Source organism: Monodelphis domestica, chromosome 4 (assembly GCF_027887165.1).
Source record: "Monodelphis domestica isolate mMonDom1 chromosome 4, mMonDom1.pri, whole genome shotgun sequence".
NCBI lineage: Eukaryota > Metazoa > Chordata > Mammalia > Didelphimorphia > Didelphidae > Monodelphis > Monodelphis domestica.
The window spans coordinates 300,709,580-300,735,014 of NC_077230.1; the positions used below are offsets into that span (position 1 = coordinate 300,709,580).

The 25,435-nt window shown below is 38.6% G+C and overlaps 1 protein-coding gene and 1 non-coding gene across 3 annotated transcripts in view; both read left to right on the forward strand.

Annotated features, from left to right (window-relative positions):
- MTUS2 (microtubule associated scaffold protein 2) overlaps positions 1 to 25,435 on the forward strand; it is a 726,305-nt gene that overhangs the window by 357,656 nt on the left and 343,214 nt on the right. The window lies entirely within an intron of this gene.
- On the forward strand, positions 337 to 444 carry LOC130454100 (U6 spliceosomal RNA). The gene has a single exon (XR_008911784.1). It is a non-coding gene; the product is annotated as a U6 spliceosomal RNA (small nuclear RNA).

A 25,435-nucleotide genomic window follows, 5' to 3' on the forward strand; every position in this document is an offset into this window, starting at 1 on the left:
TGGGGACTGCATTGTGAAATAATGGAGAATTTTGTCATAGAAATTTTGACAGGTCTTATCCAGTGTTCATGTTATGTTCATTCCACCTTCATCCAGAAGTGCCTTCCAGATAATGCCGGGTTTTTTGATGTTCATGTCAAGCATATCTTCACAAGCATCTCAAGGTCCAGCTCAAGGTCTTCATCTTCCATGAAGTCTCTCCCAAATACTGTAACTCTAATTCATATCTCCTTCTCTGAATTTCTGCAATATGCATATTCTCTGCTACATGAGTCAAATACAATCTTGTATTATTATTAGTTGTTTTTTCACCCTTTCTCAATGATTCTCACCCTTGTGCTTGCTTCAGCAGCACATGTACTAAAATTGGAATAATAACAGAGAAGATTAGCGTGGCCCTGGTGCAAGGATGACACACAAATTCATGACGTGTTCCATATTTTTTAAAATAAAAAATTTCTCAGCCTCCATATCCAATCAGTCACCAAGATCCATTGCTCTCACCTTTGCAATATCCCTGTTATCTCCTCTGGAACTGCCACCATTCTGTTACAAGTCTTCGTCACCTCAAACTTGATCTATTAATAACCTACTGGTTGCTCTGTCTGCCAGAAGGCTTTCCGTACTCCAGTCCATTCTTCATTTAGCCACCAAAGTGATTGTCCTCCATGTCACCCCCCTAATCATTCAACTCCAATAAAAAGTGGTTCCCTATCACCTCCAGAATCAAAAACACCTTCCTTTTTTGGCATTCAAAGCCCTGCATCTCCTACTCCACTCTTTCCAGTCTTCCTACATCTTCTCCATCACCTTCCAGATCCAAAGACCCTGGCCTCCTTGTTCTTTGAACAAGACATTTCATCTCTTGACTCCAGGAAGCCAAGGCCTGACTATTCTTGGCTTGTCTTAACTGTCCCTCATGCCTGGAATGTACTTTCTCCTAACCCCTAGATCCTAGATTCTCTGACTTCCTTTAAATTCTAGTTACAATCCTACCTCCTAGGAAACCTTTCCAAATCCCTTTTAATTCCAGTGCTTTCTCTCTGCTAATACTTTCTTTTCATCTTTTATATAGTTGCATGTGAAAAGTGGTGATCCATGGGGCAAGTAGGCAGCTTAGTGGATTGAGATCCAGGCTTAGAGTCAGGAGGTCTTGGGTTCAAATGTGGCCACAGACACTTCCTAGCTGTGTGATCCTGGGCAGGTCACTTAACCTCCATTGGCTACTCTTTATTTACTTTTATTTACTTTTTATTTTTTTTTATTCTAAAATGGAAGGTAAGGGTATTTAAAATAAAAGGAAAGGAAGTAAAAAAAATGTAGTGGACCAGCCTTTTCTTAAAGCTCTTGGGAGATGATAGCTAGATGGCTTAATAAATTTAGAAACAGACTTAGAAATGAGAGAGCCTGGGTTCCTATCTGGACACAGGCATTTCCTAGCTGTGTGACCTTGAGCAAGTCACTTAAAACCCATTGCCTATCCTTTATTGTTCTTCTGTCTTGGAACCAATACACAATCCAGATTCTAAGATGAAAAGTAAGGTTTTTAAAAAAAATAAAGACTTCTAAAGAGGAAGATCCTGCCACCTCTCCAGGTATCCCACTCTCCTTTTGGATAGCTCTAATTCATAGGAAATTCTTCCTTCTATCCAACCTAAATTTGGCTTTTCACAATTCTACTCTTTGCTCCTATTTCTAAGATGTCTAATTCCTCCTCCACATGGCTTCCTCTTCAGAGACTTTAAGATAGTTACCTTGTCTCCCTTGAGTCTTCTTTTTTCAGATTAAAAATCCAGAGTTCTTTCAACTTCGACTGATCTTCACGTGGCTTGGATTCATGACCCTTCATCATTCTGCTTGTTCTTCTCTAGACACCCTCAGGCTGGTCAAGGTCCTTAAACTATGGATCCTGGAATTCGGCATAGAACAGGTTGGATGAGGGCAAGTACAGCTCCCCTTCATGAAATTGTCAGGGTTTTTTGACCCCAAAAGCACATGGATGACATATTGAACTTGTAATACAATTAACCCCACCCCCAGATCTTCTTTTGGAACAGCTACTGTCTAATTAGACTCCTCTCCTCTTTTACTTGTAATATTGACTTTTTATTCTCCATGAAAGACTTTAAATTTTTCCCTGTTGAATTTCACCTCGTCATGTCAGGCCAGGTGCGTTAGCCTGTCTGGGGGTCCTTTTAGATGCTGACTCTGTCACGGAGCCTATGGGCTATCTCTCCCGATTTTGCTTCCTCTGCACAATTAATAAGCGTCCCCTCTCTACCTTCATCCAAAAAACTGACAAGTAACCCAAGGCTAAGCACCGATTCTCAGAGGATTCCCCACAGAGACCTCCCACCACACTGACATTAAACATAACGCCTGGTCTTTAAGTCCGGCCATACAATTTTGAATCCATCTAATTGTTTTATCATGAAAGTAAGATCTTTGCTTTTCATTCTGGTTTGCATTTTGTCATCCTTAGCCTCCCTAGCCAGGAATTTAGCATTCCTGACATGATTTTAATAAGAATGGGCCAGGCTTTTATATCCTCTGTTACCTGACCTTATTTCCCTGTTCTCTATATTTTCTTCTGAGCTTCCCTGTGCAACCACGGCGGTCTCTTCAAACCTATCCCATTTTTCTTCCTCACTGGCATTGTTTCCCTTTCTGTCTTTGGGTTTTCATTCTCAAGCATCCTTAGACAATCCCCATAGAATTAAGACCATGAGATGCTACTTATCTTTCCGCTGAACTCACTAGAATATGCTTTCTCCAGATGTAGGTTGGTCTCTCCCTGGATTTCTTTTCATCTCCAACTCTCAGAGAGAGCAGTCCTTTCTCCCAGGGTTTCTGGCATTTCCGTCTCAGGGACCGGTTCTTTGTTGTTAGCAGGCATCGAGTCCATAATAAAACTCTCCCTCGTTGATTCCTCTATCTTCTGAAGGTCCACTCGACCACTGAGGCAAATGAAGCTACTCAGCTTCTGGCAGAAGGAAGGCTCAAGTGGATGCTTAGATAACTGAAGCCTCTCACCACGTCTGTATATCATGACTGTATCAAGTTGGTGATATTTTCCCAAAATTCTTCATTCATTTCTTCTCATTGCCTAGAGGGGCCTTCATAGACTCTAATAATATCTTTTCTATTTCCTTGCCCAAATGCTTTCCACCATGCTTTTTCCTTCTGGTTGCTGAATTTCCTAAACAAATATATCTTCTTGATGTAAATTGTCATCCCACTCCACTTATTCATATCGGTCTTATTTATTTTGAATAAATTATACCCATCCATAGCCACATTCCAGTCATGGGTTGCATCCAACTATTTCAATGAGACCTGTGGCTGCTTGATAAATTCCTTTTTCTAAGCCATGTTCAAAGCCATGTTATACTTATTACACTCATGTGAGGTCAAACAGATGGCTACTTTGTCTGGTGGAGAGTAAAGGGGAATAAGGGAAGGTTAAGAAGAACTTTGAATGCCAAGCAAGGAATGTATTACCTCGAGGTAATAGTGAGCCACCGGAGTTTAGTGAGTAGAGGGATGACATGATCTGATGTGCACTTTGGTGACTGTTTGGAAGTTGTATTAAAATAAAGAAACTTGAATCAGAGAATCCAATAATAATTATAATTGTTATTTTACTGAAAGTCATTTAATATTGTTGGTTGTGATCCTTCATACTTAAACAAGGCCCAAGTGACCTCACGTGGATTGGATTTAAGTGAGGCAGAGTTGTGCAGTCATCAGCCTCATTCTCTTCAAGAGCCATTAAAGCCAAGAGGCAAGACAAGTCAGAACAACTGACGGCTCAGGATGAAGAGGATGATCTTGGCATCTCTGACGTCTAAGTTCTCCATAATGCCTTCTTCAGCTACCTTCATGCTGCTGGAACAAGCTGTATTCCTTCTGTCCTTTCCACTGTAGGAACGTCCTCACATTCCTGGGTAGATACCCCCCAGTTCAGTGATGGATTTGAGACCAATTGGTTATCTTCCACCTACTTTATCACACTGGAGTATGGCTGCTGTGCACGCTACAGCTTCTTGGAGTCACTGTTGAGAACCGAGTGGCAGGTGTGCACCAAAGGAGGATAAGCTGCCCTGAAAAGGGCTCAGCAAGTCCTCACACCAGAGATGCTAGTCTTCCCTGAGCAGCAGCAGCAGGATGATCTAAATAAAGCAAAAGGGGATTCTTTTTATCCTAGTGGGAAACATGGCAGACACGACAAAAAATACAACAGGGGATGTGAACCTGCAGATTGCAGGACCTCCCCCCTAACTGCTTATACCACCATTGGGTGCTTGCTTGTTCCCCAACATAAGATCCCTAAGACCTTCCTAATGCCTCATTAGACTCCAGGCAATCAGCCAAGCCAATGCTTTTCCTACAGGGATTGAAAGAGTTTCATCCTCACCATTGTACAGTGAAATCAGCAAGTTCCATACCCCTCCTTGACCCCAGAAGACCCAAATACCCAAGGGTAATCCTTTCACCAACATCATCATTAATCACTTAATTAATCAAGCCAGCACTTAAATAGTGCCTTCAAATTCTTTATAAATATCATCTTATTTGATCCTAACATCTAATTCTGAGAAGTAGGTGGGTACTATTATTATTATCTCTATTTTATAGTTGAGGAAACAGACAAACAGATGTGGAATGACTTGCCCCAGATCACACAACTGTTATATGTCTAAGACTAGATTTGAATTCATCCACTTGTATATTTTTATTTAAAAATATAGATTGATGAATTTCCTCTCCATCAACATCAGTCTCTTCACACAGCCCCCTTTTTCTTCCTCATCAAAGTTTTTCCTTGTGTCTTTAGAACTTTATTCTTGAAAGTTTCCCATTCTTCTTGGGCTGACTTTCCCTTTAGGTGAAACTGATTCTGAGGACAATTAATTCCATTAAAATAGTGTTATGAATGGATGATTCATTCCTGGGTGGTTAAAATTCAGATAGTAAAAATACAAAAGGTCTTCTTTTTAAAACCCTACCTTCCACCTTAGAATCAAAGCAGAAGAGTGGTAAGGGCTAGGCAGTGGGCTTGAGTTCCCTAATCTGTAAAGTAGGAATAACAACACGTGTACCCTGGACCTCACAAGATTGAGGAGGGTGACATGCTTTTTAAAATCTTTAGGCACTATCTGCATGTCTTGATTCCCCATGACACTCCCTCTTACCTCCTAAAGATCCTTCCTACTTCAGGTCTCCCCTTGCCCTCATCTCTGTCACTTTCAGGTACTCCTGAACCCTCTTAATATTTAATTCTTGGAAGGGTGAAAGAAGTGATTCCTGGTTTGGCTACACATACCAAGTGCTTTTCTTCCCCATTCAGTCCCTGGGGCTACTAATAATTCCACCAGACTGAAGACAGTGAAGAAGAGATAGACTCAAGCTGGGAGACCCTTCTTGACCAAGAGTTTTCTGTATGATAGCTCAGGTTATTCATAAATTCTAATAATAAGTTATTCATAAATAACTATCAACCAAAATTATATAACCACTAGGAAAGAGGAAAGGGGGCTCTACATCCTTACCAAAAACATGGTAGATACAATACACTTGTGTATCTATTAACCACCACTGTTTCTTTTTCCTAATGTCCTCTGGTTAGACAGCATACATGGTACATTTAAATGATTTCCTAAACTAAACATGGCACTTACCTTCATTAAAATTTATCTGCTGTCCTATTTTCCAGTCTTGTTTGATTAGATCCTTCTGGAATTTCTTGCAATTCTCTGTAGTTTTTGCTAGCCTACATAATTTCATGTCGTCAGCTAATTCAACGAGCTAGCTACTTATTAAAAATACAAAGCACCAATTCCTGAGACACCCCATTAACTTCCTATATTGGACGTTGGTTTGCACTCATTTTCTTCCTCTGAACCAATTTGAAATCCACGAGAGAACTTGCTATCGCATTCCATCATTAGTGATAATCACCAAGCTTAGCCTTTTGGATGTTCAAAGCTCCTTAGAATTATTAGCTTGTTTATCTTTGTAGTCCCCCCACACCCCAAGGAAAGGCAGCTGGATATTCCCCATTCTAAGGAAGAACTAGGGACTAAAGAAACAAAATTTTTTAAAGGATCAAAAAGGATCACAGGTTAAAGAATTCCATAAAACGACGGACTCTTTTGTATTACTATGTATTCTGACTCAGTGTAGGGAAGGCCCAAAAACTAAACTGAGGTGAAAGCATAAGGAAGCGTAAATTATCTGCAAATTATCAATATGTGCTTTGTTGGGCAAGTGGATGGCTCAGTGAATAGAATGGCAGGCCTGGAATCAAGAAGCCTTATCTTCCCGAGTTCATTTTTTTAACTCATATTTCTGTCTTAGAATCAATACAAAAATTTAGTTCTAAGACAGAAGAAGGGAAAAGGGTTAAGCAATGTGTGTTGAATGACTTGCCTAGGGTCACACAGCTGGGGAGTGTATGAGGCCAGATTTGAACCCAGGTCCTTTTTACTCTGGACCTGACTCTCTGCCCCATTTTTCTGAGTTCAAATCTAGTCTCAGGTACTTATTAACTATGTGACCCTGGGAAAGTTATTCATGACAGTTTGCCTCAGTTTCCTTATCTGTAAAAGAGTAGGAGAAGGAACTGGCAAATTATGCCAATATCTCTGCCAAGAAAACCCCAGATGGGGTGATGAAGAGTCAGACACAACTGAAAAACAGCAATAAGATATGTCATATCTTTACCTTTGGGTTTCCATTGTTTTCTTCTTGTAGCAATGGGGTGAGAGATGTTGTATTTAGCCAGTTCTTAGATAAAGGTTTTTGACTAAATAAGCTACTCCTTTAATAAATAAAAGTTTGTAGCTAAATGAGATAAAAAAACAACGAAGAACTGATAAAGGCAATTGCCAAAGAAAATAACCAATTAAGCTGTAAAATATTCATATATTTAGTAATCAATGAGTACAGCTAAAAATGAACAAAAATGACAGATCAATAGAAATAGTTTTGAACCTAGGGAAACTTGGAGTGGAAGTTCATTCTGATACACAGGTCCCTGCCCTCTTTACATTCAGTAATTCTTTGTCGACTTGTGACATGGGCAAATCATTTCAGTGCTTGGTGGCTCAGTTTCTTTATCTGTCAAATGACTGGGTCAGACTAGATGATATCTCAGGTTCCCTAAAAATCCTTTAAGACATTTTCTTATCTTTAGGTTTTTTTCCAAAAAAAATTTTGATAAAGCATATTGTTTTCCCCATTAATTTATTTATGTTTTATGTTGGGGTTTTCGTTTTATGAGTATTCTTTTATAACAATGACCAATATTGAAGTATGTTTTGCATGATAATGCATATACAACCCAGATCAAATTGCTTATCATCTCTTCAAGAGGAGAGAGGAGGGAGGGAAGGAGGGAAACAATTTAGAGCTTATAATTTCATGAAACATCCCCAAAATTACAATTACATGTAATTGGGAAAATAAAATCCCTTAAAAAACAAATATTTTGATAACTGTATTTCAGTATAATTAATTGTATTTGTAGTCATATGCATTTTATTTTATACATTTATATTTTCATATATACATATATTTTGTATATTTATATACACGATTCTGAGGAATTCATAGACTTAACCAGCCTGCCACAAAGGTCCATAACACAAGAAAAAAAGTTTAAGGACTTTCATTCAACGTTACCCCAATCCAGGCTAGCAGATTAGTATCTTGCAGAAGGTGTCACAAAAGAATCATAGATTAAAACTCCATAAAAGAATAGACTCTTTTGTTTTATTATTCATTCTGACTCAGCAAAGGGAAAGCCCAGAGTCTAAATGGAGGTGTAAACATAGGAAGGAGGAGCAATAAGGAAAGTTGACCATCAGGGAGGTCATTGGACATTGGGTGCATTAGCCTTTAAGCAGGAAGGAGAAGGAGAAGTCCTTAATAGTCCTGAAAGAGTCCATCCTTTAACTTGTCACTCCTAAATAGAACATTGAGTCTGGAGTCCAAATACGTAGGTTTGATTCCACTTCAATAGGAATAACAATAACTAAAATAATATTTTGAAAAAAATGTTTTGTAAACCCTCACGATAAATGTACACTTGATCACACATGCATAATCTAGATCAAGTTGCTTACTGCCTCAAGGAGTGGAGAGGAGAGAATTCAAAACTCAAAATTTTGTAAAATGAATGTTAAAAACTGTTATTATGTATAATTGGGGAAAACATTATATTAAATAATAAAAATATAAACATGCTTTACTTAAATATATTAGTAACATTTTTCTATAAGTTCCATGTTCCTCAAAGCATTATAGCAACTGTGAGATATAGCCAGGTAAGCTGGATTGCATTCTGAGAAGGGAAACCAGAATAGCGAAGACCTTTTATTGAGTCTGTGTCATAAAAGGCTCAGTTGAAGGAACTTGGAGATGCTTAGCTTGAATACATAAGCCTGGGCGGGAGAAGAGAAGAGGGCATGCTATTAGTCTCCAAATAATGTAATGGTTGATTTGTAAAAGAAGAATTACATCTGTTTGATTTGTCCCCAATGGACAAAACCAGGAGCAATGAGTGGCAACTTCAAAAATGTAAATATAGACTTGATATAAGAAGGAAAAAGAAATACTACCAAACATTTAGAGCCATCTAAATGTAGAATGTGACTGTGGATCCCCTGCATTGGAAGTCTTTAATCAATATCCAGATGACCCAATGTCAGGTAATTGTAGTGGCAATGTCTTTTCTATATGGCTGGGAAGGGATCATTTAGATCTATATCAACTCTAAAATTCTGTGATTCAGTGGTAATATACTATCATTGACAGTTCCCTCCCCCCCCACCCCAAGGTTAAGTGAGTCAGCCTTTGTGTGGATTTATTTATCTATCTCTAATAATGTGTTGGTAAATCTCGGTTATGTTGAGCCCACTATCAATAATTCAGTTTCAGTGATTAACTTCATGAATTATACATTTAATTCAGTGAATTTTTATTATTGTGTTTTGCTTCCCCCTTTGGCCTGCTGACCCCCAACTCAAGCTCACAAGTTGGGGCAGTGAGGTGCAAAATATCATGAGCCACCAGCATAGATCAGGTTTTCTCACTTCCTATCTAAACAATTGTAACAATCTGCTTGAGGAACCTAGCAATCGCATCTGTAATATTCTCTACTTGGGGACCTCCATCATTACCTCTTGAGCCTTCCAATTTAGGGAAGCTTCCATTGTTTAGAAGTTTGTTTTTCGTTGTTGTTGTTGTTACACCAAGCCTTAATTTATTTCTTTGTAATTTCTATGCATTTCTCTTAGTTGTATTTCCTGGTGTAAAGATTAAAATTTAGGGGAGACTGAGGCAGGTAGAAATTAGTTTCTCTCTGCAAGGAGTATTATATTTTTTAGAGGTTTATTGAAGATTAAGGATTAAAGAAAAGACAGGATAAGAAACACGTGCCTAGGCCAGAGTGGCCTAGACAAGATAATCTCACATCATGGAAGAGAAGCCTCTGCTCCAAAACAGAAGTCCAAAAAAAGAGACACAAAAGCCTTTGCAATCAGCTTAAATCCTTCCTTGATCTCGGCCCACCTCAGAATTGCGTGAGATTACAAAGCATTTTGGGGAAGTGGAGCAAGGGCTTGTGGGGATTGAAGTCCAGAGTTTTGAGTCTATTTTTTATACTGGGGAGAAGCTAAAAACATATGTACTCTCTGTTTTTCACAAGATGGACCTTCAAATTCTCAAAGATAGCTATCAAAACTCCTCTTGGTCTTCTTTTTCCCAAGTTAAATATTCCTAGTTTACTTAACCAGTCCTTATATAGTATGCCCTCTAATCCTTTCATCATTTTAATTTCCAATTTTTATAAATATACCTATTCTAGAATGTGGTACCCAGAACTGAATATGCCACTCCATCTATGGTCTGACTAATGCAGAATACAGTGGGACTATTGTTTCCTTCATTCTGAACACCTTGCTTCTCAAAATGAAGCTGGGATAGCATCAAGGGAAGTAGGAATGGGGGATGTTTAGCCTGGAGAAGGAAAAACCTGGTAAGGATTGGGTTGATGACAGATCTCTCCTCAATATTTAAAGAACTTTAATGTGGAATGATTAGGCATGTTCTTCTTGGCCCCAGCATCCAAGACTAGGAACAATGTATGGAATATGCAGAAAGGCAAATTTAGGTTTGATGCAAGGTTTAATGACTTCTGAAGTCCCTCAATTGAAAGTCTGTATCTCCATAATTGACTTTTTGTTGCTGCCATGTCCCAGAGTTGAATCATATTGAATACAATGTCCACTAACATCTTGATCTTTTTCAAAGGAATTATTCTGGAGCTATGCTTGTGCATCTTGTATTTGTGATATTGATTTAGGGAACTTAAGTTTAATCAAAGACTTAGAAGAGGTGTAAGAAACAAAGAGGTTGATTTGGCTGGATCACCCAGTATAGGAGGGAAATGATGTCCAGTAAGACTGGATATAGAAAAGAGATATTTACTTTTGTTTTTTTAAATATTATTTTATTGATTAATTAAGAAACTTTTTCCCATGGTTACCAGGATCATGTTCTTTCTTTCCCCTCCTCTCTCCTCCCTCCTATATCCCACACACAATTCCACTGGGTTTTACACATATCATTGATCAGGACCTATTTCCATATTATTGATATTTGCACTAGGATATTCATTTAGGGTTTATAACCTCAATCATATCCCCCTCAACCCATGTGATCAAGCAATTGTTTTTCTTCTGCATTTCTGTTCCCACAGTTCTTTCTCTGGATGTGGATAGTGTTCCTTCTCATAAGTCCCTCAGAATTTTCCTGGATCGTTGCATTGCTGCTAGTAGAAAAGTCTATTACATTCAATTGTGCCACAGAGTTTGTCTCTGTGTACTATGTTCTCCTGGTTCTTTTCCTTTCAAGATACTTACTTTTAAAGGCAGTAGAGAACCACTGGAACTGATTGACAAAAGGATTGAAATGGCCTGATCTTTGCTGAAGGAATATCACTTTGGCAGCAGTGTGTAGCATGGCCTGGAGTGAGAGAGAAGAAGTCATTGCCATCATTCCTCATCCTCATATTCAGTTTATTGCAGATTCTTATTGATTCTGCTTCAACAAAATTTCTCAAGTCTTCCTCTTTCCTTCCTTCCTACAAGTCTAATAATTCATGCCCTTCATCTCCTTTTGCCTGGACTATTGCAGCAGTCCCCTAATTGGTCTCCCTGTCTTAAGTCTGTCACCTCTAATCCATTCCTCCGTGCAGCTCCCAAACTGATATTCTGAAAGCATCAATCTGACCCCCTACCAATCTAGCTCAGTAAACTCTGATGGCTCCAACTTACCGCTATGATCCAACATAAGCTCTTGTTTGGCATTTAACGTTATCCACAACCTGCCTGCAATCTACCTTTCCAGCCTCATTATATAGTACTCCTTTCACATACATTTCAGGCTACCCAAACTAATCTTGCTATTCCTCACACAAAATATTTCATTCCAATTTTCCATGATTTTGAGAGGTTGTCCCTCATGCCTAGAATGCCCTCTTTCCTGAGCTTTGCCTCTTAGAAACCCTACTTCCCTTCAAACCCAATTTAAATGGTCCTTCCAATCTAAGGCCTTCTCTGATCTCTCCAGGTAAGTGCCCCTCTATTACCTTGCATATTATATATAAATATAATATATATTATGTAATAATATATATATGCATGTAGGTATATATGCAAATGCCTTTCCCTATGGAATTCAAGCTTATTGAGTACAGAAACTTTTATTTTTAAATCATTTTTGTGTTTTTCGCCAAGATCCTAGAGTTTGATGAGTGTTTAATATATGGTTATTTGGTGATTGATTGCCCCCCCCCCCAACTTAGTGCTTATCACTTTAAATTTATCTTACTTGTCAGTCCATCATCCAAAGATACCAATTTTTATTGTGACTGTCATACAGCATTTTAGCTGTCCCTCAAATGCTGTATCAGATTTGCAAATTTAGCAAACATGCCATCTATGCCTTTATGAAAATCATTGATAAAAAATGTCAAATAGCCCTGAATAGCAAAGAAAAATCCCTGTATCACCCTACTAGTGTTCTTCCTCCAATTTGATATTAACCAATTAATGAATAGCCTTTGGGTGAACCAGTTCCCCAAATACTTCATTGTACTCTAGCACATCTCTCTCCATCAGGTCCACAATCCAATGGGCCTTTAATTGAATGCTTTGGTGAAAATTCAGTTTACCATAGCTGTAGCATTTTTTGATCTTCCCCTCTAGTTGCATTATCAAAAGATAAACTGATAGATGATTGATGTGGCAAGTAATAATCATTCTGTCATGGATGACATCCTGGATTTTAGAGATCATGACTTCCTTTTTAAAATTGCTTTTTTAACCACAAGGTGGTGTCTGGACCAGAGAACTAAAGCTATATGTAATTTCTCCCAGTTTCATAGTTAGTCCCCTGGGTGCTAGCAGAATTTAGAAACTGGGACCTTGTACAAAGTGAGACAGGGGGAGTCACAACCTCTTTCAAGTGCACTAATTATGCATGATTAGGATAAACTTATGTCAAAGATTTGGTAGAATTTCTTTGGAATTGGGGCTGGATAGTTATCTGTCTGTGTAACTATGTATGTCACTTTTCCTCCAATGGGAAAAATGATCTGCTCGAAGGAGCCAAAGCAGTAACATATCAGTTTGCAATCTAGGATTGGTCTAAGCTGCTTTCCTGGAATCATAAGGACAAGCAGTCAGCAGGAAGAGGAAAAGGGTTTGCGGATGAGTAAGGTGTGACTTCCTCCTCATAGGGAAAAGCTTTCTGGACGTCTATCGCAACAGTGAACTCCCTTAAAAGTCTGGCAGGCAGGTGGTTGAGTTTAGCTGTAACAGGATTGGTTTCTAACTTCAATCTGTTGCTACATTGCATGTCATTCATAATAGTAATGCCAGGGTAAGGGACACACTCAAGGTTATCTTATGGCAAGATAATATGTAGTCATTTGATTATTCACAATATGGAGTAATTTGACCAGAATTCCATGGTGTGATAACCCTAATCTCTTATCAAAAGAAGTTGTAGTTTTTAGCACTAATTTTGGTTCTCTTTTAATTCTCTGGCATGCTGTTTGACCTTGTACTGCACACATCAGAGAAGGCAAAAGCACAAAGAAGTTAGGCATGCTCTGGCGCCAGCAACTTGTGTTTACTCCAGTGGAATGTTCTGCCCTCTTTTTTCAGATATATCACTTGCAAGCAGGTCATTTTTAGGCCAAGGAAAGGTGTCAGTTATGTATAAGTTCCAGGGTTTGGCCATTATTTCAACATTCTATTTGAGCCAAAGATCAAAGATAACTGGGAAAAGGGATCATATATATAGAACCGGAAGGGATCTCAGACATCCTCTAAACCAACCTCCTTAATTTTGGAGATAGGGAAACTGGGGCCCAGAGAAACTAAGTGACTTGTCCAAGGTTACACAAATATAAAGAAGCAACATGGAGTTCAGAACTCAGGACCTTTGATTCCAAATGTGATTGTGGTGGAATATCAACAGTGCCCACTGGACCACATCTTGGTTGTAGTTGAAGGTCATTGTACAGAAGAGAAGTATGGGGTAGAAGCACCCTCCTTTTTTAAAATTTAAAATGTATTTATTTGTTAGGTATATAAAATCCCCAAGTAATTTCCTCCTTCTCTTCCTTCTTGCCACTCAAGAAGGTTTAACTTGATAAAAAAAAAAGATATATGTATATATAAAACCATATCTTATTTCTGATTATCAGTTTTTTCTTTGAAGGTGAACATATACAAGTTATTCATAATTTCATGTAGGTCTTTCCACTTTTTTTTGCATTAACCTGCTCATCATTTCTTATGGCGTAGTAGTATTCCACCACAATCACATACCATAACTTGCTCAAACCATTTCCCAAGAGATGAGCATCCCATCAATTTCCAGTGCATGGCCACCACAAAGAGCTGCTATAAATATTTTAGAACCTATGGGAAGGGTCCTTTTAGAGAGTAGTATCAGAAGCCCATGCCCACAGAACAAGATCCCCCTCCCAAGATGAGCTCATCACTTCTTATCTCATCACCATGATGCTAATTCCCTCTGTTGGGAAGACTAGAGTGGAATGAGGCTCTTGCAGGTCTGAGGCCCAGAGAAGTATTTGCAGTGGAAGAACCAGACTAGAAAGTACATGCTAGTCCTCCCTCAACACCACATACATCCCAGAGAAAAGTCTCATCCTTTTCAGAAACTCATAGAAATATGATCTCATCTATATGGTGTTCCCTTTAACAATGCAAGTTGTCATCTATCCATGCCTGCCAAAACGGAGAATGTGGTTCAGGACCTCCTGCAAATTTGCTGGGAATAGGGATGCCGTGATTCTTTATGACATCACAAAGATTCCAGTAAAGTACAATGGTTATCCCTCTCTTTTATTTCATGACCGGGCCATTTTCTTTTTTGCTTATTAATTTCTTTTGATCTTTACTCAAATCTGCTCTGTCATCATTTATTTATAATGGTTTTTTGCCTTTTCCCTCCCATCATACCTTTGCCAATCATGTGACTCTCTTAAACATTGGGACATAGAAACATTGATACTATTTATTGCAAGCTCTTTGCAGGAAGGGATCATGGAACGATAAATCCGGCTGTTTGCCTATCCCTAAAAGCACCATGCGCAGATGATGTACTTAATGCTTTTCGTTTAATTGCTCGATCATCAAAGCCCTGCTGAAGTTGATGGGAACCCAGATGGTCTCCTTCTGCTGTAGCTGAAGTTCAATATTGCTCTTGGATATAGATAAATGAGATGAAATCTGGTTGGTTGGGGACAGCCAGGTAAAGAAAGGAAAAAAGTGCTAAATTAGTGAAATTGGACTCAGAAAAACTTGAGTTCTGCCATTTACAAGCTGTGTGAGCACAGTAAATCATTTAACCTCATTGAGCCTCAGTTTCTTCATCTGAGAGTGCCTGTGATGCTTCTTTCACAAGGTTATTGTGATGCCAACATGAGATAGTGTATGTAAAGTACTTTGTGAATTTTTAATTGCTACATAAAATCGACCATTATTTAAATAATGTCTTGGTTCTTCTAGTCTGAGGAGTTCCCAAGTCATTTCTAGTGCTAAGAATTCTGCAGAAGCATCTTATCTTACTGACTCACTGATCTTGAATAGTTCTATGGATTTTTTTCTTGGACATTAATATTATTAATGTGCACTGAAATAGAGAAGACATAGTTATGTAAATCTTAATAATTTTAGTGATTATTAGAATATTGCTACTACCAAGGCAAAATGTATTCAATACTAGATTACTGTTTGGTGGTCTAAGCCAGTGGTTCTCAAAATGTGGTCTAGGAACCCCTAAAGGTTCCCCAGATCCTCTCGGGAGGTCTTGAAGCTATTTTCATAATAATATTGTTTTCATTTCTAATATGATAAATATAACCCATATAAAGAAAAATTCTTTGGGAGTTTCAACAATTTTAAGAGGATGGTAGGGGGGAGCAGGGTAGTTCAGTGGATTAAAAGTCAAGCCTAGAGGTGGGAGGTCCTGGGTTCAAATGTAGCCTTAGACACTACCTAGCTGTGTGACCCTGGGCAAGTCACTTAACCCCCATTGCCTAGCCCTTACTACTCTTCTGCCTTGGAATCCTGATTCTAAGATGAAAGGTAAGAGTTTTAAAAAGATCATACTTTAACATTTTTTTACTTAAATATATATACTTTTGGGGAAAGGATGATAGTTTGAAACAAGTGAATGAAACTTCAGCTTAAAATTCAGGGATTTTGTTTTTCCAGGAGGAATTAAAATAATAACTGAGATTTAAATAGTGTTTTTAAGTGGGCAAAGTCCATTATATATATTATTTTATTTGAATCTTACAACAGCTCTATGAAATAAGTACTACAGCTATTATCCTCATCCCTCATTCCTTTTATTGATTAGGAAATCGAGGCTCAGAGAGACTTAATAACTTGCTCATGGCCACAGAGTTTTAGGGGAGAGTTTCAAACCCAAGTTAATCCTGACTCGGAATCCAACACATTTTCTTTTCAATCCATCAACAAACAGAAAATATGTTTAGTACATTTGTTTAGTGCCTCTCAGGTGCCTGAGACTGTGCTAAGCACTTTTCAAATATTATCTCTCACAATAACCCTGCAATGAAGGCGCTGCCATTAACCACATTTTACACTGGAAAAAACTGAGCCAAACAGGGTTCCATGCCATGGTCACACAGCTAGTAAGTTCCTGAGTTCATATTTGAACTCAGATCTTCCTGACTCCAGGCCCAGAGCTATATCTACTTCGCCTACTGTATAATAGAGAGCAGGCTAGGTTCTAGAAATATCTCTGTCCTCAAAGAGCTTTCATTCTAGAAGGAGGATACAATATGCAGTTAGATAAATTTTTCTAGGAATAAATAAAAGTTACTTTTGTGTCAGAGACAAGGCATTAGCTGCTGAGAAGATCAGGAAAAGCCTCAAATTTGAGCCAATCTTGGAAGAAAATTAGGAATTCTGGAGTGCAAAGATGAAAGAGGGTGATGGTTCTAGGCATGAGGGACAGTAAGTACAGAGACAAAGAGATGAGAAACAGAGGTCTATATGAACTACAAGAAGAAGGGATTGATTTGGTTGGGCCTCAGTTTCCTCATCTGTAAAATAATCGGGAGAAGAAAATGTCAAACCTCTCCATTATCTTTATTGAGAAAACTTCAAATGGAATCATGAAGTCAGACATGATTAAACAATTGAAGAACAGCAACAATGTATAAGAAGTCTGCAAAGTTTGTTTAAAACTAGATTACATAAAGGCATTCAGTTCCAGAGGAATTTTGATTTGATCTAAGAAAAATCAAATCTCGTAAACTTTCAGAAAGTTTAATGAGATAATTTATATGGAGTGCTTCACAACTTTTAAAGTCCTATGTAATTATTAATTTTTTTATGATAACAACTTGTCCAGGATGAATTTTTATTTGCCTTGGAAGGGCTGTTTGCAAAGTTTATTTAGATGCGGGTATAATGGCAGGGATCCGTTGGAGTTTATTGAGTACGGTTTTGATATGGTTGGACCTAAGCTTTTTAAAAATCAGTTTGGCTACTGTATAGAAGATGGAACAGACAGAAAAGAAACTTGAGGCTGGCAGACAAATTAGAGGACTGCCATAGTAGGTCAAGCAAGACGTGATGGAGGTTTGAACTAGTCTGGTGAATAGGGTAGAGAGAAAGGGCCAAAAATAAGAGAGCCAACAATATTTAGTGACTGGTTGCCAGTCCTGGAACAGGGCGGAGGGAGGAGGAGGTTGTATGAAGACTTGAAGGATGGTGGTGCCCTTGAGGGCACTGGGCAGAGTAGAAGAATCTGGGTGGGTTAGTAGAAAGATACCAAACTGTTTTTTGGTCATGTGAAGTTTGAGATGCCCATAGTATATGCAACTGGAAATGGCCAAAAAGGAGCTAGTGATGTGGGACCCCATCCCATCATGCTGTCCCTCAGAGCTAGGAAAATACTGAAAAGAATACAATCGTGATGGACTTACAACCCTGGCCTTATTAAAAGGCAATCGCCATGGCCTAAGGGACAGAACATGAGATTTCAAATCATTTCTTACTCTGATGCTCAGTGACACAAGCAAAACATTTAGCCTCTAGAAAGTGGTCTTTACATCTATAAAATGGAGATAATAACAATTCCTAAAGAAATAGCATGGCCTTTATATAGGTTTGAAAAGGGGGAGGGTTTGGGGGATGGGATAAGATGGCTATTTGGGGCCAATGGCAGGTTCTCCGGTGTGGGTAGAAGGGCCAAATATTCAGCTAGACCAGACAGAGCCTGGTCTGAGATTAGCATACAGACAACAAACCACAGTAACTGGGTGTGTATTTTATTAAATAAGGGAAAGGTTGAGAGGGTAAGGGCAACTCCTAGATTACTAACTAAAGTAACCCAAAATCGAATGCCTTCCCATGAAGGATCTTCTTAGAGTTAAGTTCCTACACTATCTTCCTGATATGCTAAGCTATAAAGCCAGTCCCTGTGCACCTATTCTACCCTAACCCTCTTGGTGTTAAGGGAGATATTGGCAAATACCAGATCAGGCAGGGATTCAGGGGAAGATCTTGAGTCCAGATGGACTTGGACCTCAGTTTACAACCAGCTTCAGAAGACACAGGACAGAGACAGCTTCCTCAGATCTTCTTCAGGACACACAGCACACAACCAGCAACACATCCACACCCTCCAGGATCAAATTCAGAGACACAGACAGCCTAACAGTTCCTGAGGTGTTTTCCAGCTTAACCCTCCCTTTCCAAGATTCCAGAGTCTTTATTCTGCTGTCTCATGCCTCTGCCCTCTGCAAAACCTACCAAGCTTCTCTCTAACTTATAAGACATAGATTATTTCATTTGATTAGAAATTTTAATACCTACCTCACAGAGCCAACAAACATTATTAAGACAAGTCAGCAGCATCTATTAAATACCTACTATGTGCAAGGAACTATACTAAGTCTTAGGGATACAAAGAGAGGCAAAAAAATATCTTCTGATCTCAAAGATCTCACAATCTAATGGAGGAGATAACATGAGAACAGTCTTTACAAACAAGATATAAATAGAGAGAAAGATATAGATACACATACATAGAAAGAAGGAAGGAAGGAAGGAAGGAAGGAAGGAAGGAAGGAAGGAAGGAAGGAAGGAAGGAAGAGAGAAAGGAAGAGAGAAAGAAAGAAGGAAAGAGAGAAAGAAAGAAAGAAAGAAAGAAAGAAAGAAAGAAAGAAAGAAAGAAAGAAAGAAAGAAAGAAAGAAAGAAAGAAAGAAAGAAAGAAAGAAAGAAAGAAAGAAAGAAAGAAAGAAAGAAAGAAAGAAAGAAAGAGAAAGAAAGAAGAGAGGAAGGGAGGGAGGAAGGAAAGAAGGAAGGAAGGAAGGAAGGAAGGAAGGAAGGAAGGAAGGAAGGAAGGAAGGAAGGAAGGAAGGGAAGGAGGAAGGAAGGAAGCAAGGAAGAGAAAATGAAAGAAAGGAAGGAAGAAAAAAGAAGATCCATATAAACAAATGTATGTGGAGTAATCTCAAAGAGAAGACACTAACATTGAAAGACATCATGCAGAAGGTAGGATTAAAACTGAGACTGGAAAGAAGCCATGTAGGCCAGGAAGTCAAGAGGAAAAGAATTCGAATCATGAGGGACAGCCAGTGAAAAGGCATCGTGTTGGAAGATGGCATATCATGGACAGGAACAGTGAGGAGGTCAGTGTCACTGACTTTCAGAGTATGTGGAGAGAAGGGAAATGTAAGAAAACTGGGTAGGTAGGAAGTCACCAGGGCATAAAGGACTTTAAAAATCAAAAAGAAGATTTAATATCTGATATAGAGATAATAGGGAAGAGAGATTACAGAGTAGGGAGGGGGCATGGTCAGACCTGCACTTGAAGAGGCTCCCACTGATAGCTGAATGCAGGAGGAACTGGAATGCAGAGAAACTTGAGATAATGCTGCTTCCCAGAAGCCTATTGCCAGAGGCCAGGCATGAGGTTAGAGGGATCCACACCAGGGTGGTGGCAGTGTCAGAAGGGCATGTTTACGAGATGTGGCAAAGATAGAACCGAAAGGGCTTTGCCACCGATCGGGCACGGTGAGAGAGACGAGGAGGAGGACCGCTCGGTGGTGAGCCCGAGTGACAGAGGGGATAGTGGTGCCAGCATTCAAGGAGCTCACATTCTCGTGGAGGTGACAACATGATAACAACTATGTAAAAATATATGCACGCGATGAAAGGGAGGTCATCTCAGTGGAAAGACATTTATTTGTATGAGAAGGAAGGGATTCTTGTACAATCCACACATGGACAATAGCTGGGACTTTATATTTCACTCTGAATAGTGTTGAATGTGAAAGCTGCCAGGGAAGAGGCAGCTCCATGTCCAAGTTGTAATGATCCGTGAAAAGAAGAGAGAGAAACAGGCAACCCTGACACAAACCTTGGAGTAGAGCTCAAGATAGGAATCTTCCAGTGAATAAAACTCTTCAAAGAAATAACTAGACAATGTCACTTTCTTCCAGAATATACTTGGGCTTCCATAACAACAGCTGCCGGTGTGCTGGGTACTCGGCAGCCCACGAGCTCTACTACTTACTACAGCTCTTGATGCCTGTCAAGGGTACTCAGATGTGATAGCCAAGCACTGTGCATCCTTGTACAGGCGTCTTCGTTCCCCAACTGTCTGCTGCAAGTGCACAGGAAAACAAAATACATAATTTACCATCTTTTTCCTATAAATACATATGCTATTTTAGTACCTCTATATAATATCTTCACAATTTATGTCAGCTTGGCAGTTAACATATGAAAAAATTAACTAGCTCGTAAAAATGTTTTATTAATTGGTTTTTGTCTACTCTTCAACCCACTATCCCTCCACCTCTCCCCCACAATCCTTGTCATTGAATCCTTTACTGAAAGGCACCATGAGGTGGTAGAATGAACCTGGGATATGGGGACAGAAATGACCTGTGTTCAAATCATGCCTTGTGGGCAAGTCACTTAAATCTCTCTAGATTCAATGTCTCCATCTGTAAAATGAGAGGTAATAATACCTATAGTATCTCTCTTAGAGCTGTTGGGGGGGCAGGGATTAAATTAGATGTTTTATGTGAAATGCTCTGTAAAACTTCAAATTCTATATACATAGTTTTTATTTTTATAGTTTAACCAGAAGAAGTTTTTAACTTGTTATGGAAGTTTTTTTCCCCAAAATTTGTTTGTATAATGATATTATAAACCCTTGAGTCATAGTAGAAGTTATATATATATATATATATATGTATATAAAATTATATATTTTATTATATATATAATATAGTATATATAAAATACACAAAAACACAAAATATATTGAAATATATGTTTATATATTTATTAAGATATACTTTTTATATGTATGTAATTATACACATATACATTTATATGTTTAAAGAGATATCTTTCTATTCAATTACAGTTTTAAAAGTTTTTCATCTTTCCATTGTTTTAGATATTTATACATTTGTCCAGAATTCTAGCAGTATTTGACATTATAACCACATAGGCATTATTTATGACATATATGTTTATATAACCAAACACACAAATATTTATATATGTTGTAGGATGTCCCCAAATTATTAAATGGTTTCATTTTAAACTTCAATATGTTAAATAAGAATAGTTGTAATTAATAACTTTAATGTCTATGGATTCTTGATATTGGCTTGAATTTCATGTACTTTGCTAAATACTTCTATGTAGTTTATTCCAATAAGTCAGTGTAAACCGAAATAGGAGACTTAACTATGTCTGGTAAATATTACAATGTAATTGCCATAATTTGTGAGTTCATGGAAAGATAAAAGGAAAAGAAAATCTCCAAAGAAAATATTTTGGCATTGAATGACAGGGGTTAATTCTCTTGAAATTTTGAGATTTCATTCCGAGGAATCTTCATCATAGTTCCTTTGAAAACTGAAAACTAAACATGAAAAACGTATTTTCTAGAAACCAATTTGGTTAAATTCAATTAACTTAATATCTTCTACAAGCTGAATTATAATTCATTGTTTCCTAATAAAGAATATGACATGGACTTTAAAGTTTATTGATTAAAAACCAACTGTAATCAATAGGCCTTAAGTTCCAAAATTGAATGAGGAGCCTCAAATTTAAATGTCATAACTATGACATAGCAAAGCTATTGCTATATTTCCAGAAAAAGAAATAAGGTATTGGAATTTTGTGGGAATATATAAGGCTAGTTGGATCATTGTTGAAGTCATTTTGAATAAAAGAATTGTAAATGCACACAAGAGGACCTTTGCAATAAGGATTTATTTTAACATAATTTTGTGGGATATGATGGCATTTTTAGTTTTTTAAATATATATATATATATGTGTATGTAATATTTAGTGCAAAGGTCAAGAATTCTGAGGTATGGCAAAACAACTTAGGAGTGTAAGTATTCAAATGAATACCTGAAATCACTTATTATTCCCTAGGCTGTAAAAGGGCATCAAGATCTCTTTTGACTGCTGCTGGTTGTGTTTAATCATTAGTATGGCTTGGCATAGTGGGTGCCAGTTCAGACTTTTGGGTGTGTTAATGAAAAGAATGTTGAGTTAAAAAAAAAAAAGTGGAAGCTGGGAAGAATAGGGAGGAGAGAGATAGATTCCCCCACCCATGCAAATGCAGAAGAGAAAAAGAATGCAGATTAGTGGATGTTGTTGTTGTTATTTAGACATTTCACTCATATCTGACTTTTTGTGACCCCATTTGGGGCTTTCTTGGCAGAGATACTGGAGTGCTTTGTCATTTCCTACTCCAGCTCACTTGACAGATGAAGAAACTGAGGCAAGCAGAGTGAAGTGACTTGCTCGGGGTGGCACAACTAGTAAGGGTCCAAAGCCAGATTTGAACTTAGCACTTTATCCTCACACACCTAGCTGCCCAGAGATGTGTCTGAGAACTTAGTAAACAGTACTAGAGAGCCACAGGATGGAAAGAAGGGCCTTTGAGTGTGGCCTCCATCATTTAAATAATTTCTGGTTGGGTTGTAGGGTTGGGTTGATGCAGCTTGCCCCTGCTGGTGGGCTTGACCAGGGTGATGGGTCACAAGGCCGTTATACCATTTGGGGCACCTTGGTGATCTGCCACTATTTTTTTTTTGCTATTGCACTCCTTAGATAAACTGGTATTCTCTAAGCGCCTCTATGATCTCCACACAGAAACTAGGGCCCTTGAAGAGAAAATTCATCGACAGAGCTTGGAGGCGATTGTGTACGACGCATTTTTCCTGTTATTGCATACCAATTTTATGGCGATCCTGGCCAGTGTGGACATTATCAATCAGCTAATGATGACAGCCAAAAGGACCCACCAAAAATTAGACTGGGAAACATCTGTTCTGTACATTAGAGCACGAGCCATTTGGCTGTTGACATCATGTGGTTAAACTCAGAACTGCTGACTTCATAAATAGATATTGAACACTAGCCAGTGACTATGAGTGCTGTCCAAATGAAGTGCTCAGTGTCGACCTTGGCCATGGTTCAGCGTTAGGGATGCCAAGCCCAGACGTTAGAGAATGCCTAGAAAAGCACCTTGGACAGCTATCACTCAACAAGTAAGTCTAGATGAGGGTTGAGTGCTTATAAAAGCAGTTTATATTTTGCAGCATGTTTTTCAGTCATCTTTTTATGAACTCTCTCTACAGAAAGTCAGTGAGGTCGGTGATGATCGTTGGCTTCATTTTATAATTGAGGTAGTAGATTAAGCAAATGGCCATTTCACATTTGGGACTAGAGCAGGGGTGAAAATTCACAATTCAGAAATCAGAACATAACGTAGCCCACTTGGCTCTGCTTGCCCTGCTAGCTTTATATTATGAATCCATGCAAAAAAAAAAAAAAAGCCTCCAAGACTTCAGTAGAGAAGTGAGACTGACATTCAAATACAGCCTTGCTGACAGCCAAAATATACATTCCAGCCATCTGAGGGTGGTGCCTTTGCTGGATTCTTCCCTTCGGTCTTTACTCCCCATCCTCCAGGGTCACCTTATTAGTGTTCAAAGCAGGATCTAGACTTCACAAGGGGGGATCCTTACGCTGCTGCAATTTGAACTTTGCCGGAGGGGAAGAATTCTAATGTGTTACATACACTGTCTCAGTCACGCACCGACTCACTCTCTCTTTAGTCCTCACCTACACGGATGAGGCACGTGCCGTTATCATTAGTATGAAGACAACCAAGTCACTGGCAGTTATCCTTTGTGTGTCGGTGACTGTCATAATGGCACGTGACTAAAGGCTCTTCCAAGTTGGGCATGTATAAAGGCTACCATTTGATTGGTTTAGAATTCCTGATGTGGTTGTTGCTGCTGCCCCTTAGTGGGAAGGCTACACAGTTTGGCCTACAAAGGGAGACACTTAGAATAGATGGTGTTTCTTTCTGCTCTAAAACTATGATTTTACAACACTATCCATACTTAGTAAAACCCAGTGGTTCTTTGTCACCTGCAGGATCCAATATAAAATCCTTTGGATTGTAAATATATATATATATATATATATATTTCAAATTATATGCAAAAACAATTTTTAATACTTGTAAAATTTTTTTGAGTTCCAAATTCTTTTCCTGTCTCCCTTCCCCCCTCATTGCAAAGGCAAGCAATTTAATATAGACTGTACATGTATAGGCAGACAAAACATATTTCTAGGACAATTAGGTAGTTCAATGGATAGGGAGCCAAACCTGGAGTTGGGAGGTCCTGAGTTCAAATGGGACCTCAGACACGTCCTAGCTGTGTGACACTGGACAAGTCACTTAATCCCAATTGCCTAGCCCTTACCACTCTTCTGCCTTGGAACCAGTACTTAGTATTCATTCTAAACAGAAGGTAAGGGCTTAAAAAACATATTTCCATATTAGTCACATTGTAAAAGAAAATAGACCCCACCAAAAAAAAAAAAAAGAACCCAAAACAAGAAAATTTAAGTTTAAAAAAAAAGGGATGCTTCAATCTGGATTCAGACTCCATCTGTTCTTTCCCTAGAGATGGGCAGCTTTTTTCATTAGTGGTCCTTTGGCATTATTTCTCTGTTTGGCTTTTAAACTCCTTCATAACCTCTGCACGGACCCTGGCCTTTCCAGTCTTTTTACATCATACTCCTTTCCCCCCTATACCTAAAATGCATTCCCTCCTCTGCCCCACCTCCTGGCTTCCCTGGCTTCCACTAGGTCCCAACTAAATTCCCACCTTTACAAAAAGCCTTTTATGATGATCTCTCTTAATTCTGTCTTTCCTGTGTTGATTTTTCCCTTCTCTCTCCCCTGTATATAGTGTTTGTACATAGCTATTGTCTCCCTCATTGGATCATTGCTCTGAGAGAGAAGGACCTGCCTTTTACCTTTCTTTGTGTCTCTAACACCTGGGACAATGCTAGGAATAGAGTAGGTGCTTAATAACTCTTTATTGACAGGCTATCTATGGTCTTTCTGAAGCACTTGATAAAAGCAATTCCTAGTTTAAGTCCAACGAACATGTCAGGGAAATAACTAAGCTGTGTTAAAATCAGAAAATCTAATGAAACAGCAGGAATGACGAGCAACGCTAAATTGAATGCTGAGAGCATGTTCTATGGGGGCTACATTTGCTACTTTTCACAATACTGACAGATCCATGATCTCATTTGGTTTCTGTAGCAACACCTTAAGAAGGTTTCTAGGTGGTTTAGTGGATAGCAAGCCAGACTTAGAGACAGGCGATCCTGGGTTCAAATGTGGCCTCTGACACTTACTAGCTCTATGACCCTGGGCAAGTCACAACCCCAGTTGCCTGGCCCTTGCCACTCTTCTGTCTTAGAACCAA